Below are 16,218 nucleotides of genomic sequence, written 5' to 3' on the forward strand. Positions count from 1 at the left end.
TCCAAGCAGGTGTAAGGTTTTGACGCAGTGGCGTCCTAGAAGTGGCACAGTGAAATCTTGTAGATTTTACTGCGTCACTTCTAGGAGGCTTTTTATGCATGGGAAAGCCCACCCTGCATACATTATAGCTGACGCAGGTATAATGTGATGCAGAACTTTACAACGAGACGCATCTCCCTAAATGCGTCTCATTGTAAATGGGCCGCATTTTTACGCCACAAAAAGTGACGCAATGGCGGCGCAAAAATTACGCAAGGAGCTTATAAATCTGCCCCTTATTATTTATGTATTTGTTGGACATTTATGACGCGCATGTGTTCCCATGCTACTGTTTTAAAGTTCCTGATCAAGGCTGCACATGGGAGGTTGTATAGACAAATTTTGTACAACAGGAGGGTCTAGTTTTTTTCACTGTAGCTCTTGTGGTTGTGTTTATCTCGTGGAGCAGCTGGGGCAGTGTCATTTTAAAGATTTTGGTGGCACACACAGGGAACACATTCAAATTTGATACCCATTCCATGCTAATTTAGCCTGCATGATATCGAACAATTTTTAAAAACCTGTTATACTTGAGTTACACAAAACTGTACAAATATATCTTGCCTGGGAACCTTGAAAATAATTAAGATGACAACGAGTAGTGTGACAGAGTCAGAGTTAGAGGTCGGTGGAACTAGAGAGTCTTAATACCAATATACAAAAACAGAGATAAACTAGACCCCAGAAACTATAGACCAATTTCGCTTCTCGATAGCATGGCAAAACTCATGGGCAGAGTTCTATTAAACAGATTGGAGGCATGGCCACTGACAAATAACATCCTGATCCCGGCACAATATGACTTTAGAAAAGGTAGAGGCACTCAAGATCAGTGCCTGAACTTGAGTCTGCCTATAGCAAAGTACACCCACCCTAAGCAAGGTAATTTATATCTGGCCTTCATGGACCTTAGCGCAGCCTTTGACTGTGTCTCTCATTCCCATCTATGGATCATGAGGGAAATGGGGGTAGACCAGGAAATAATTACCTTTATAAGACAACTGTATTCGAAGGCCGAAGCATGTGTAAGGTATGGCCAACACCAGATGGTTCTCAGTTACTAGAGGAGTTTGCGACCAGTGCGTTCTCGCCCTTTTTTCTGTATTCATTATATACTAATGGGGTGAAGTCCCAACTGCTAGAATCAGCTATAGATGTTCCTAGAATAAATAAGATGTGCATCCCAATTTTATTGCATGCAGATGATGCAGTTTTAATTGTGTGCACAGTAAGGTCGCTTCAGAAATTATTAAATACTTATGTAGAATTTATGAAAAGTCTGGACCGACCTTCATGCAAGCGAATCTAAGTCATTTGTTTTAATTGCAGGACAAAAGCTGAAAAATCCTCCGTCCTTTTTTATCTCTAATCGTAAAGTGGTGCAGACAGAGTTATTTACTTATCTAGGGGTGACTTTTGACTATCGAGCATCCGGGATGAATATAGTGGCAAATGGTGGGATCATGCTTGAAAAGAGTACAAATGCCATTCGTTCCCGTTCGTTGAAACCTCTCTGAACTGGAAAAAAGCCCTAGAGTGGTGGGACAAGGTGAATGAAGTTTCAGCTGCCTTTGATTTGAAATCACAATGTTGTCATGTATAGTACTGTGATGCTGTTACAACTGAGTGGGATGAAGTAATTGACTTGGTGATCCCAGAGAAGCAATAGGAAGGTATGTTTTCATAGATAGCTTTGTGATGATGCAGAGTTATTTAAACATGTTGCAACAAGCACCCAGTGTTTCTCCCTCTGTCCATGTCCTGTACAAGTGGGGTCTCTTGTTAAAAATAGACTTGCTGCTTTATTGTATGGAGCTTTTAGCTTTCTGATAAAGTCAAAGGTGAGTACATGTTTAAGGGAATTGATATAGTCTAATCTGTATAGAATTGCTGTTCTAACCAAGGAGGCTGTCACTGAAAATACTATAATAATTTCATTTTTATATAGCTCTTCATATGGCACTTTTGCCAATTCTAAGGCTTCAAATAACAGGTGTTATTATCACCCACTCATGTTACTAAATGTATCCACTTTCAGGTGGATGGAAGGATAAATCGGTGTTGCCTGGAAAAGAACGTGTGGCCTGCTACCCAACATTTACCTGCTTCAAGTAGATTATTGATTTTGAAATTTGGATAGTACATTCTTGTCAAACTAAACTCCTAAGTCCTGGTTATTCGAAAATATGAGCAGTTGGACACAATGGGAACCTGAAACGAGAAAAAGGGAAATGGGAAGAATGGAGTACACTAAAAATAACACTATCCTTTACACTTAAAATCTGAGATTGTATTGTGCCTCTCATGTGTGGATTACTTTCAGGTATGCAATAATTATTTAGGAAGAGAGACATGGTTAACCTGTTGGTTGTTGCCAGAAATTGAGGCTTTAGTTGGCAGAGGTTTGCACTCTGTCCAAGTAGGGACCACAGTCCTCTACTCAGGGTAAGTCAGATACACACCCTAAATTAACCTGTGCTCACAGTCTGGTAGCTGGGCAGAGAGCAGCGAGGCTAAACTTAAAAGCCAATGTGTAAAGTATTGTGCACACTTTGATTACAGAAACATTGTGAAAACATCGCACCAGTTTAAAAAAATGGTGAATATTTATCTGAGTAAAACAAAAACAAATGACAAATGCCCAATAAGTAGAATTCGAGATAGGATTTTTTAAATATTAAATGGAAAAGCAATGCTTAGAAGTCACTAGGGGTCAAAAGGTTACTTGAGGTTGCGAGAGACCAGTGCAATCCAAAGTTCAGGCAATGGATGGCAGGCGGGCTACAGAACCCATGCACGGTCTCTTGAAAAAGTACCATGTATGGAGCAAAGCGTCGAGGCTGAGGGCAAGATGCGTTGATCTTTTCAGCGCAGTCGGGCCGCTATGCTACCATTGAGCTCTGTTGAAATGCAGACAATGCATCGTCGTCGAGCCACACAGAGTGTAGTCGTCAGGCCGCAGAAGGTTGTGGAACCACTGTCGTCGAACAGCCTCTGCATCGGCATCAAAGGGAGATGAGTCAGTTCCAACTGGTGTAAAGGGCAATGATGCGTCGTGTAGAAAACAGCTGCAAAAACCACTTCTGAGGCCCAGGACTGGAGGGTGCACCTTAGGCAAGGGTAGGACAGACAGATCACGGGGTCCAGGAGCACCAGGAGAGTTGAAATAAGTCTTGTGTGTTCCTGAGATTTCAGAAAACAGGAGGCAAGATAGTAAGCCCTTGGAGAAACTTGGGTTCAAGGATGTAGAGAGCAGGTCCAGTCACTCTCACTCCAAGGCAAGAAGCAGTGGGCAGCAGGCGAACACAGTAGAGCAGGTTGCAAAGTGGCAGTCTTTCCTACAACACATCAGGCAGCAGGCCAACACAGCAATGCAGTTAACAAAGTGGCAGTCCTGCAGCACAGAAGATCTTCTTCTAGGCAGAATTTCCTTAGTTCCAGCAAAGTTCTGATTTGATGGTGTCAAGTGTCTATTATTTATACCTATATGTGCCTTTGAAGTGGGTGAGACATCAAAGAGTCCTTTGAAGATCACAAGGTCCGTGCCTTTCCTGCCCTGGCTCCAGACTCACGGGGGTATGCAGCTCTCTATGTGGGGACAGGCACAGATCTATTCAGGTGCAAGTGTCCGCTCTTCCCTCCCAGTCAACCTCAGGAAGGTCCATCAACCTGGTGATGGACCATCAGTGTGCAAATTTCACATCCCAGCACCCTTGGTGTGACTGTCTAGAGGTAATACACAAAGTCCAGCTGTCACCCAACCCAGAGATGTATTCAAAGATGGTCCGAGGCACAGAATAGTCAAAGTAAGTAAATGCCAACGTTCTAAAAATTGGCATTTTCAGACTTATAATTTAAAATTCAACTTCACCATAAGTTGCAATTTAAAATTGTGCATCCAAAGATACCAAACTCTAAATCTCTATCTGTTACCAGTTGGAAATTACACTTAAAAGATGATTTATACAATGCCATTGTTAATAATGTTGGACCTGGCCCTTTCTGCAGGGCTGTACCCAAACTTTTCGCCTTACTCTGCCTATTTTTCTGACCTTCTTTTTGTTGGCTTTAGGAGTCTGGACACTTTATAACTGGTAGTCACTGCTAAAATGCTAGTGCTCTTTTCTTTAAACATGGTATGATTGGTTTACACTTTTTTGGCATATATGATTTACTTTTAAGTCCCTTGTAAAGGGGTATACCATATACCCAGGCCTGTAAATGAAATGCTACTAATGGGCCGGCAGCACTGATTTTGCCATCCAGAGAAGTAGCCCTTCAAACCTGCCTCAGGTCTGCCACTGCCGGGCCTGCATGTGCAGTTTACTGCTACGTTAACTTGGCATTTAAAACTACTTACAAAGCCTTAAACTCCCTTTTCTTACACATAGGTCACCAATATGGTAGGCACTAGATAGCCATATGGGCAGGGTACAGTGTAAGTGAAAGGCAGGACATGTGCCTATTTGGTTTCTCACTGCTGTGAGGCCTACTTCTCTGACAGGCTAGCATTGAGAAGACCCTTGTGTGTTTTTAAGTGGTAATTCCTCATCAGAAAAGATTAGTGTTACCATGTTTGGTATGTTTAGAATGGTACTGTTATACCTTGCTTACTAGTGTAGTTGGATATTACATTACTATTTTAGAAATATTCCTTTTAGAAAGTGCAAAAAGAACAACTGATTGACAGAATGTAGAACAATGTCATACATTCACCCCAGTACAGAGATCTGGGCCTAAATCCATTGTTCTTTTTGCTCCCCATGCCATTCCAGTTTGAACCCAGCCATATGCAAATCAGTCTTGACCCTGCGCCCAATGGGAACAGTCCAGCCCAAACTGCCAGGCCAGGCCCTCCCTGGACTGGAAACAAGCATCCTAGGACAGGTTTTGAGGTTTCACACCTCATCAGCCAGGATAGCTTAACTCCAGTGGCATGGAGAGCACAGGACCCACGTCTGGGCATACCCGTGCTACTTGGGGTGACAAATGCAAAAAGAACAATTGATGGACAGAATGGAGAACAATGCCATACATTCACCCTAGTACAGAGATGTGGGCCTAAATCAAATGTTTCTTTTGCTCCCCATGCCATTCCAGTTTGAACACAGCCATATGCAAATCAGTCTTGACCCTGTGCCCAATGGGAACAGTCCAGCCCGAACTGCAAGGCCAGGTCCTCCCTGTACTGGAAACAAGCATCATAGGACAGGTTTCTGGGTTTCAACCCTCATCAGCCAGGATCGCTTGACTCCAGTGGCATGGAGAGTACGGGACCACATCTGGGCAAACCCGTCCCACTCGGGGTGACAATTGCAAAAAGAACAATTGATGGACAGAATGCAGAACAATGTCATACATTCACCCCAGTACAGAGATCTGGGCCTAATTCCATTGCTTTTTGCTTCCCATGCCATTCCAGTTTGAACCCAGACATATTTAAATCAGTCTTGACCCTACACCCAATGGGAACAGTCCAGCCTGAACTGCCAGGCCAGTCCTCCCTGGACTGGAAACAAGCATCCTAGGACTGATTTCGGGGTTTCACCCCTCACCAGCCAGGAAAGCTTGAATCCAGTGGCATGGAGAGCACGGGACAAACATCTGGGCATACCTGTCCCACTCGGGGTGACAAACGCAAAAAGAATAATTGATGGACAGAATGCAGAACAATGTCATACATTCACCCCAGTATGAGAGATCTGGGTCTAAATTCATGTTTTTTTTTTAATCCCTCATCATTCTTTAGCTCACTTCGCCACCCCAGTTCAGACCAAGCCATAGGCAAATCAGTCTTGACACTGTTCCTCATGGGAACAATCTAGCCCAAACTGCCAAGCCAGGTCCTCACAGGACCAGAAACAAGCAATCTGGAACTGGTTTGGGGGTAACACCCCTCATCAGCTAGGCTAACATGAATCTAGTGGCAAAGTGAGCAAGGGACCCACGTCTGGGCATACCCTGCCAATTGAGGGGCGAACAAAGCAAACACAAGGAGATGATGGACGAAGCGCTGAAACATTTCAGACACTCGGCCCCAATCACAGATCTGGGTTGAATCCGTCATCGTACTTCAGCTCACTTCGCAACCCCAGTTCAGATCCAACTATATGCAAATCAGTCTTGACCCAGATCCCTCATGGGAACAGTCCAGCCCGTACTGCCAAGTCAGGTCTTTCCGGGGCCAGAAACAAGCATTCTGGGACTGGTTTCAGAGTAACATCCCTCATTAGACAGGCTAGCTTGAATCCAGTGGCAAAGTGAACAAGGGAACCACGCCTGGACATACCCTGCCAATTTATGGCGAACAAAGCAAACACAAGGAGATGATGGACGGAGCGCTGAAACTTTTCAGACACTCACTCACAGATCTGGGTTGAATCCATCATCGTTCTTTAGCTCACTTCGCCACCCCAGTTCGGACCCAGGTATATGCAAGCAGCTGACCTTTATTTACGCGGTCGCAGAGGGTTTGGGCGAGGACTCTCCTGCTGGTGACTCCGGAGTACAAAGCAATATTCCCACTTTTACCAAAAAAAACTTATCCCCAGTGGCTTTTGGAGCCCTGCTTTACCACTGCTTGGCTGGAACCAACCCATCCCAGCTCCCTGACGGAGACCATTGTAATTGGGTGAAATTATCATAAAGGACCACATAAAAGCTTATTTGTTATTTTCAGCACCTCAAATGCTCATATGTGTTAAATAGTAATAACTTTTGAGCTGCTTTTATGATTCATGTCGTTTTGGTACTATGTTATGAGCAATATACTATATACATTTTCATATGATCTGATGTGGAATCTCTTTTTTTGTGTATTCATTGTGTGCTGTGTGAGTGTGTTGTGCAAATGCTTTACACATTGCCTCTGATGATAATCCTACCTGCCTGCTCTGCACCATACTACCCGAGGGTGAGCACAGGTTATCTCTGATGTGGAAATTACTGGCCCTGACTAGAGTGGTGGGTTCTACCTGACTTAGGTTCATACCCTAGCCAACCAGAAACCCCGTTTCGAATAGTTAACCTATTGGAGAGATGGCCTTGCAATAGTGAACACCGACTGTAGCAGTTTTTAACTACCAGGACATGCAAAGAAACTCAGAAGTACATGTCCTACATTTTACATGATTTGCACCCTGCCCATAGGGCTGCCTAGGGCCTACATTAGGGTTGATTTATAAGCAATAAAAGGGAAGGTTTGGGCCTGGCAAATAGGTTAACTTGCCAGGTTGAAATGGCAGTTTAAAACTGCACACACAGGCTCTGAAGTGGCAGGCCTGGGCCATGTTTAAATGGCTCCTGAGTGGGTGGTGTGAGAAGTTGGCCTGATATGTTGTGCTCACTATTCTAGTGATCACTGTGTATCATTCCAAACAAACCTTATTGATGATTGGTTGTAAGTCAACCTTATAGACCAGCTATCCTAGTAGCGTGGATACGAGCAGTCTTAGGCTAAACTCTAGAGGGCGTGTTAAGCCAGCTGTTTACCATCACATATACCCCTTGAACACCAAGTGAAAGGACACCACACAAGTTGTTATGAAAATAAAGGATATTTATTTATAACAAGACTACCCTGGCTTTTTATGAGTCAGGGAGCTAAGCACAATACAAAACTCTTAGGAAAATACTTCTGGTTGCACAATTTACACAAATGCCTGAGGGCACGAAACCATTACACTGTACGTGGAAGGGGAGAAGTTAGAAAGTCTAAAGTTACTGATTCCGGAGTGATCCGATCAGTGGGACTAAACGAAAAAGGAACTGGACACTTGTAAAGCGAACCTGCGATGGAGCACCGAAATGCTCGAGTTACCTAGCCCAGAGGCTGCGGCTGTGGAAGGTTCGGCAAGATGTCGGAAGTCCTCGTTGTAGCCTCAGGAGCCTGAAAGAAGAGTTGCTGGCAGGCGACCAGTGTCGATGTTCAGCGAGATCCAAACCTGGATCGGTGATGAAGGTAACCTGAAAGCAGAGGGGACTCAGTTCTCAACCGCTAGCCAGCGATCGTGTGGGCACCAGGGGGGTACCGGCTGAAGTCACCTCGACCAGGTGAGTGGATGACGTCGGACTCGGCTGTTCCTCGGACCAGGAGGCGCGGCGGCGACCAGGCTGGAGGGCGAGCTGTCCCACGCATGTTTCTGCTGTCGATTATGCTGGGCCCAGGAATGGGGCGGCGAATCTTGGCAGTGGCAAGCCCACGCGGTGGAGTCAAGATGGCGTCGGGAGTGGACCAGGAGGGTCCGTGGTACTCCTCTGTTGAAGGGGAGCAAGAGCCAGTCTGGAGCAACCAGACCAGTGGTGAAACAAACGTGGTGCGTCGTGAAGAGGGCCACAAGCCGGTCGGCAAGTGGTCGAACAACGCGGTGAACAGCAAGGAGCGGAAGGGCCCCCACGCAGATCTCGGGGATGCTGGGGAGGCAGAATTCGGTGCTGGAGCTGCTCAGGGTTAGGGCTTCTCAAACCCTAGGTGCACTCACTCGAGGGTCCCTCGGTGGGCGTGCTTAGATAAGCGTCGTGCAGGTTCTGAAGATGGCCGGTCCCGCAGGTCTCGTCACACCTACGACTCTCAGCTGGGCTGATGAGGGAGGTAAAAGGTCAGAGATGGCAGGGAACTCGGGTCTCGTCGAGCTGGGCAGTCTTGATCCGTAGGAGAGACTTACAGCAAACCGCAAGCGCTTAGGTGGTGCCTGCTGGTGCAGGGTGGCTACTCCTTAGCCACAAGGGAGAGTCTTCAGAAATAGTCAAGAGTTCCTTTCGTGGAAAGTAGTTCAAGATTCAGAATTATCCAATTTGGGAAGGGGACTCGCTCCTACCTTTATTCTAAGAAAAAGGGTCTGGCCCGTGACTAGGTTCTACCTATGGGTGGAGCCAGGAGGGGGGTGGTTACACCCCTATCCTTTGTCCGGCTTCGCCCCAGCTCAGGGGCTGGTGTGCCCCCGAAACTGGTTTGAGCCGGGCTATGCACAGTGAGCACCGGGGTGCCACTGGCAATCACCTTCCTTTCAGCCCTGCCTACCTGGGATACACAAACCCTGTCTGGGATGGTGCTAACACCGCCCTCGACAGGAAACCCTTTGTCCAAGCTCCCCTCGCTGGAAGGTCTCCCAGCAGCAGGAGGTCAGACTTGTGTCTGGTGGCAGCATCCATTTTGTGATGCTGAGGCTTGAGTCAACTTTAACCGGGGTTCAAGGTTACTTCCATGTCGTGCCCCTCTAAAATTGGGGAATGCTAACCCCGTCGCCAGAACCGGCGAGGGGTTCGTATTCCGATTCGTATGACACCTTACTCGACATGTGTAGGTGATGCGATGCCAAAGTTAGCAAATAACCGCGAGGATTATAATGCATTTAAAAGTAGTTGGCCCGCGTCACCATGGAACGGCTTAGGACTTGGTTCCGCAAGCCGTCGACGGGCTCAGCTCGCGCCAGAGCACCGTCCCACATGATTCCCTGCACTCTGCCTTCAGGATTGATAAGGCCTGCCATAGGAGTGACTGATAGGAATCCATGTGTCCATTTTGGGGTTAGGTGTAGGAATACTACCCCTACAGCAACGGGTGATTACACCACGTTGCCCCAGCTGTCGTGCAGCCAGTTGTGTCAGATTTGGGCGGCCATTCCAGGGGTGGCATAATACATGCTGCAGCCCCTGGTAGGCCCTGGGTACACCGATGCCCTGGATACCTGTGGTATGCTGAGACAGGGACTGACAAGGCGGCCCAGTTCCAATTGGTGGATGCACCTAATGTGCATGTGTTTAATTTCGAGAGAGAACAGCTAGGCTGCGGGTCTGATTGGCAGGCCCACAGCCGGGGAAAGTCATAAACCAATGAAGCAAAAGCAAAAAATCTGGGTGATCATAGGATTGCAGACCCTACTCTCCTACATGACCCCCCCCAAACTTTGGGACAATAAGCTAACCTTGACCAGGTGAGTCTTCTTGCTCTAAGTGGAAATACCTGGAGAGCCCATCTGCATTGCCATGATCAGTGCCAGGTCTATGCTCCACTGTGAAGTCCATCCCCTGTAGGGAAATGGACCACCTAAGTAGTTTGGGGTTTTCACCCTTCATTTGATTTAGCCACAAGAGGGGCTTATGGTCGGTCTGAATCTTGAAGTGAGTGCCAAACAAGTATGGCCTCAACTTCTTCAGGGCCCAAACCACAGCAAAGGCCTCCCTCTCAATAGCTGACCAATTCTTCTCTCTGGGGGTCAGCCTCCTGCTAATACAAGCTATGGGCTGGTCATGACCATCAAAATTCAGTTGAGATAGAACAGCTCCCACACCCAGCTCCGAAGCGTCTGTTTGGACAATGAATGGTCTGGAGTAGTCTGGACTCTTTAGGATAGGTGCTGTGCACATGGCCTGCTTTAGGTCACCGAATGCCTTCTGACAGCTTGCTGTCCACTGAACTTTTTTTGGCATCTTTTTACTTGTCAGGTCGTTTAGCGGGGTCACAATGGATCCATAATTTCTGACAAACTTCCGGTAATAACCAGTCAGGCCCAAGAAAGCTCGAACCTGAGTCTGGGTGGTTGGAGGAGCCCAGTCCTGGATGGCCTGTATTTTGCTCTCCAATGGTTGAACCTGGCCTCCACCTACAAGGTGGCCCAGGTATACAACCTGTGTCTGCCCTATCTGGCACTTAGTGGCCTTGATAGTGAGGCCTGCCTTTTGCAGGGCCTCTAACACTTCCCTCAGGTGGACCAGGTGATCCTCCCAGGTGGAGCTAAAGACAGCGATATCGTCCAGATACGCCGCGCAGAAGTCGTCCAACCCAGTGAGAACTCGATTCACCAGCCTTTGGAAGGTGGCAGGTGCATTTTTCAAACCAAAGGGTGTTACCACGAACTGATAATGCCCACCCGGGGTAGAAAATGCTGTTTTGGGCTTGGCCTCCTCAGCTAACCTGATTTGCCAATACCCAGCTGTCAGGTCAAACGTACTTAAGTAGCTGGCCGAAGCCAACCGGTCGATAAGTTCGTCTGCTCTTGGTATTGGGTGGGCGTCAGTCTTAGTGACTGCATTGAGACCTCTGTAGTCCACGCAAAACCTCATCTCTTTCTTACCGCCCTGGGTGTGAGGTTTCGGCACGAGAACTACGGGACTAGCCCAGGGGCTGTCCGAGGGTTCAATGACTCCCAGCTCCAACATTTTCTGCACCTCCGTCTTGATGCAGTCTCTGACATGATCAGGTTGCCGATAGATTTTACTCTTTACGGGCAGACTGTCCCCAGTGTCGACCTCATGGGTACACCAATTGGTCTGACTGGGCGTCAGAGAGAACATATGTCGAAAGGATTGAAGAACCTGTTTACAATCCTTTTGTTGATGTCCAGAGAGGCTGCCACAAAAGACAACACCATCTACTGACCCATCGTCAGGGTTCTGAGAGAGCAGGTCCGGGAGAGGGTCACTCTCCTCCTCCTGTCCCTCGTCTGTGGCCATGAGCAAGCCCATGCCCTCCCTGTCGACATATGCCTTGAGCCTGTTTACATGGAGCACCCTGTGGGGGCTCCGGGGAGTTCCCAGGTCTACCAAGTAGGTGACCTCTCTCTTTTGCTCAATGATCGTGTGGGGCCCAGACCATTTGTCTTTGAGTGCTGCTGGGGCCACTGGCTCCAGCACCCACACCTTCTGTCCAGGCTGGTACACAGTCAGGACAGCCTTTTGGTCGTGCCAAGCTTTCTGTAATTCTTAGCTCGCCTCAAGGTTTTTAGACGCCTTTTCCATGTACTCCGCCATCCGCGAGCGGAGACCGAGTACATAGTCCACAATGTTCGATGCCGGCTTTCTGAGAGGTCTCTCCCATCCTTCCTTTACCAAACAAAGGGGTCCCCTCACAGGATGTCCGAACAGAAGCTCAAAAGGGCTGTAGCCAACCCCCTTCTGCGGGACCTCTCTGTAGGCGAACAAGAGGCAGGGTATCAGGACATCCCATCTCCGCCGAAGCTTTTCAGGTAGTCCGTGAATCATCCCTTTTAGGGTCCTGTTGAATCTCTCAACAAGCCCATTGCATTGTGGGTGATAGGGTGTGGTGAACTTGTAGTTGACACCACTCTCCTTCCACATTGCAGTCAGATATCCCGACATGAAGTTTGCACCTCTGTCTGAGACGACCTCCTTAGGGAAGCCCACTCTGGAGAACACTCCAAGTAGGGCCCGTGCCACCACAGGTGCTGTAGTGGTCCTAAGTGGAATAGCTTCAGGATACCTAGTGGCGTGGTCCACCACCACCAGTATAAACTTGTGCCCTGATGCTGTCTGGGGTTCCATTGGTCCGACAATGTCGATCCCCACTCGTTCAAAGGGTACCCCCACCACCGGTAGTGGTATGAGGGGGGCCTTTGTCGTGCCACCTGACTTACCGCTGGCTTGGCAAGTGACACAGGAGCGGCAAAACTCCTTCGTATCTTCGGACATTTGGGGCCAGTGAAAGTGTGGAACAATTCTGTCCCAAGTCTTATTCTGGCCTAAGTGACCTGCAAGGGGAATCTCGTGGGCCAAGGTAAGAAGGAAACCTCTCAGAGACAAGGGGATGACCAGCCTCCTGGTCGCACCAGGTTTGGGGTCTCTTGCCTCGGAGTACAGGAGTCCATCGTCCCAGTACACTTTGTGGGTACCTGTGGCGTTCCCTGCAGCCTCAGCAGCAGCCTGCTGTCTGAGGGGTTCAAGGGAGGGGCAGTCTAACTGTGCCTTCCCCAGGTCTTCCCTGGAGGGTCCCCCTGAGCCCAGAAACTCAACCTGACCAGGTTCAAGCTCTTTCGGCTAAGTTTCCCTCAGTTCTTTAAGGTCAGCCTCCTCAGAGACTTGATCCACGACCTGGGGCAAGGGGGAAGGCGAAGCCTTACCCTTACTGCTCCTCTTCTTGGAAGGTGTCTGGTCCGTTCTTCCAGGATCCAGCACCTGTTCAGTGGGGCACCTTTTGGCCTGTGACCTGGTCACAGCAAGGACATGTGCTGGCAAGCCTAACATTTCCATGTGAGTCCTCTGCTCCACTTCTGACCATTGTGACGTTTCCAAATCATTGCCCAACAGACATTCTACGGGGAGGTCTGAACTAACCACAACCTTTTTCGGGCCACTTACCCCTCCCCAGGAGAAATCAACAACTGCCATACTGTGATTGGTAGTGACGTTGCTGGCATTGGTCACTAGGTAACTGGTACCTAGCATGATCTGTCCAGGGTCCACAAAGTTAGGCGTCACCATGGTGACACTGGCACAAGTGTCCCTGTAGGCCTGAGCCACTTTTCCATTAATCAAAGGTGTCTGTCTGTATTTGCCCAAATTATTGGGACTGGCATCAGGGGACATATCCATATCCTCTGTACAGACAAGGACGGCCTGAGTGAGTGTGCCGACTAAGTCGTCACTCCCCTCGGTTCCCAAGGTTAACCCAACAAATGCCTTGGGAGGCGCACTACCACTGCTGACTGTACTAGGGGGTGCAGGTGCCTTAGGGGCTGCAGTGGCAGGAGTTTGCCCTCCTTTCTTGGTGCACTCACTAAACCAGTGAGTCTTACTTTTACAGTATTGGCACCACCTTTTTGACTGGCCTTCTTGAGTCTTCTTCTTCTGTGAAGCCTGACCCCCACCCTCTTTGGTTTGTTGGGGACCTGTCGAAGACTTCTGGTCATTTTGTTCGTTTTTGTTACTACCCTTTTGGTCTGCTTTCTTCTGACCACCCTGGTTCTGGTTCTGGTTCTGCTTGACCCTTGTTCTGACCCATCTGTCTGCCTTCTTTCCCAATTCTTGGGGAGAGGTCAGATCCGAGTCGACAAGGTGCTGATGCAACAATTGGTTCTGACAGTTGTTTAAAATCTGTTCTCGCATGATAAGATTGTACAATCCTGTGTAATCAGTAACCTTGCTACCCAGCAACCAGCCTTCCAAAGCCTTAGTGGCACAATCGACAAAGTCAGTCCAATCCTGAGACTGAATCTTCTGGGTGTCCCGGAACAGCACCCGGTACTGTTCCGTGGTTAAGCCGAACCCATCAATCAGTGTGTTCTTCAGGACTTGGTAGTTGTTAGCATCCTCAGCTCTAGTAGTGAGGAGCTTGTCTCTTCCTTTACCTTCAAAGGAAAGCCACAGTATAGCTGCCCACTGACTTGGGGGGACGCACTGGACAGTGCAGGCCCTCTCCAAGGCAGTTATCCACTTGTGGATGTCGTCCCCTTGTTTAAAGGGGGCACTATTTTACTCAGGTGTCTAGTGTCTATACCCCTGTCTTTCTCTCTATCGAGAATGCTGCCACCAGTGGGATCTAACCCACTTAATTTCTGCTCTCGGGCCAGGGCAAGTCTTTCTTTGGCGAGGGCAAGTTCTTCCCGCTCGATCCTCAGATTGACTTCCCTCATCTTCGCTTCATGCTCCCTTCTCTGAGGGGACGTCATTCCTCTCTGAGAAGATGCCTGAGAGACATGTGTGTGAACCGATCTGCCAGAGCCTCTGGAGAGAGACCTAGCTCGTCCGTTCCCAAGGTTAGGCCTGCTTGAGCGTGGGCCCGGGGCTCCCCCAGTTCCATTCTCATGCCTGCTTAAGTTGGTCCTTGTAAGCCTGCCGACTACCACTGGACCTTTGTCTGCCTCGTCTCCTGATAACTCCTCCTCGTCCTCCTCCTCTGTGTGGAGGTCGAGGTCTGGGTCACCGAGGGTTCCCTCTAAGGGAGGCATGTTCCCATCAGCACTGGGGGGACCTGTGTTAGAGGACCTCCTAGCATCGTACGCCTCTAAGAGACCTATCAGAATTGCGATGGTAGGGTTAGAACCCTGGTTTAGCTTCCTGGAGGCGCACAGTTGTCGCATCTCCTTGAAGCTAAGAGCTGCATATCGTGACACGACCTGTGGAGGGTCACCGACCACTAAGGGAGTCTGCGAAGACTCTCCGTGGACCGACATGCTTTTCTAGTGAGGTGTAAGTGATGCACCTACCTACACTATGTGTTTACCTACTGATCCCTTGCTAAGAGTTGTAGTCAGGGTGTGCTAAGCCCTGTTACACTACAACAGCCGGTTCAGTAGAACTCGGAGTATTCTAAGTTAAGTTATATGTACCTGGGTACTTATGTGATCTTTCACTGCGATATTCTTAGGATACGTGTGTGGTAAAACAACAGCAAGCTCAAATCCCAACCGCTGCTCACCAATGTGAGAAGTTGGCCTGATATGTAGTGCTCACTATTCTAGTGATCACTGTGTATCATTCCAAACAACCCTTATTGATGATTGGTTGTAAGTCAACCTTATAGACCAGCTATCCTAGTAGCGTGGATACGAGCAGTCTTAGGCTAAACTCTAGAGGGCGTGTTAAGCCAGCTGTTTACCATCACATATACCCCTTGAACACCAAGTGAAAGGACACCACACAAGTTGTTATGAAAATAAAGGATATTTATTTATAACAAGACTACCCTGGCTCTTTATGAGTCAGGGAGCTAAGCACAATACAAAACTCTTAGGAAAATACTTCTGGTTCCACAATTTACACAAATGCCCGAGGGCACGAAACCATTACACTGTACGTGGAAGGGGAGAAGTTAGAAAGTCTAAAGTTACTGATTCCGGAGTGATCCGATCAGTGGGACTAAACGAAAAAGGAACTGGACACTTGTAAAGCGAACCTGCGATGGAGCACCGAAATGCTCGAGTTACCTAGCCCAGAGGCTGCGGCTGTGGAAGGTTCGGCAAGATGTCGGAAGTCCTCGTTGTAGCCTCAGGAGCCTGAAAGAAGAGTTGCTGGCAGGCGACCAGTGTCGATGTTCAGCGAGATCCAAACCTGGATCGGTGATGAAGGTAACCTGAAAGCAGAGGGGACTCAGTTCTCAACCGCTAGCCAGCGATCGTGTGGGCACCAGGGGGGTACCGGCTGAAGTCACCTCGACCAGGTGAGTGGATGACGTCGGACTCGGCTGTTCCTCGGACCAGGAGGCGCGGCGGCGACCAGGATGGAGGGCGAGCTGTCCCACGCAGGTGTCTGCTGTCGATGATGCTGGGCCCAGGAATGGGGCGGCGAATCTTGGCAGTGGCAAGCCCACGCGGTGGAGTCAAGATGGCGTCGGGAGTGGACCAGGAGGGTCCGTGGTACTCCTCTGTTGAAGGGGAGCAAGAGCCAGTCTGGAGCAACCAGACCAGTGGTGAAACAAACGTGGTGCATCGTGAAGAGGGCCACAAG

Source organism: Triturus cristatus, chromosome 7 (assembly GCF_964204655.1).
Source record: "Triturus cristatus chromosome 7, aTriCri1.1, whole genome shotgun sequence".
Lineage (NCBI taxonomy): Eukaryota > Metazoa > Chordata > Amphibia > Caudata > Salamandridae > Triturus > Triturus cristatus.